The sequence below is a fragment of the Capsicum annuum genome, chromosome 1 (genome assembly GCF_002878395.1).
Source record: "Capsicum annuum cultivar UCD-10X-F1 chromosome 1, UCD10Xv1.1, whole genome shotgun sequence".
Taxonomy (NCBI): domain Eukaryota; kingdom Viridiplantae; phylum Streptophyta; class Magnoliopsida; order Solanales; family Solanaceae; genus Capsicum; species Capsicum annuum.
Window position 1 is genome coordinate 145,457,831 of NC_061111.1, and position 912 is coordinate 145,458,742.

Consider the following 912-nt stretch of genomic DNA (forward strand, 5'->3'; position numbering starts at 1 on the left):
ATAATAATTAATTAGGGGTAATATAATAAAAAATATTATTAATTCTAATATATAAATGACTTATAATAATTAATTAGGGGTATAAGTGTGTAGTTGGGATTTGGGATAAATGTTGGGGGGGCTTTTGGCCATTTTCTCTTATGGTCTGGTAGGCTGAGTGGCATACCCCAGCCTAAGAGATCCTGTAAATGGTATCAGAGCCTGTGAATTTTCATAGTAAATATGTTAAGTGAGGTGAAGATGTTTAACATAGATATAAGACTCTTACAATTATGGATATGGGAGAAGTTAGTACTAAAAGTACAAAACTCGAAGAGGTAGATTTACCTCAAGATATGGATCTACTGAATAAATGGACAATTCAAAAAGTTGAATTAAAAACCATATATGAATATGGATTTTTTGATAAAATAAAACATAAACAAATTATTAAAACAACTGAACAATCTCTTGCTTTAAATGCTGATGAATAGACTCTTCAACTTTTAAATAAGCGTGATATTGATATTTTTAAACGTAATTATAATTATATGCATATTGGCTTAGTACAAATTGTCTTTCGGCCTCTAACTCTAAAGGGTCTTCCCGAAACATTTTTAGCAGCTTTGCGTGATGCTAGAAACTTGAATTTTCGAAAATCCTTAATGGGATCTATTGAATCTACTCTTGCTTATGGTCCTGTATATTTTAATACTCAGCCAAATCTACACTTATCTTTGACTGATGTAAATATTCTTCACGCTTTGACATTAAATGTTAAAACTCACGGATATGATTATACCCCTGGATCTGAACTTATAGGATTATCCTACCGCATATATTATCGACTATTATCAACTCTAAATCCTCGATGTAAGTTGATTGATGATAATTCTGATTGCACTATGCTTATTGAAACTAATTTTATAAAAT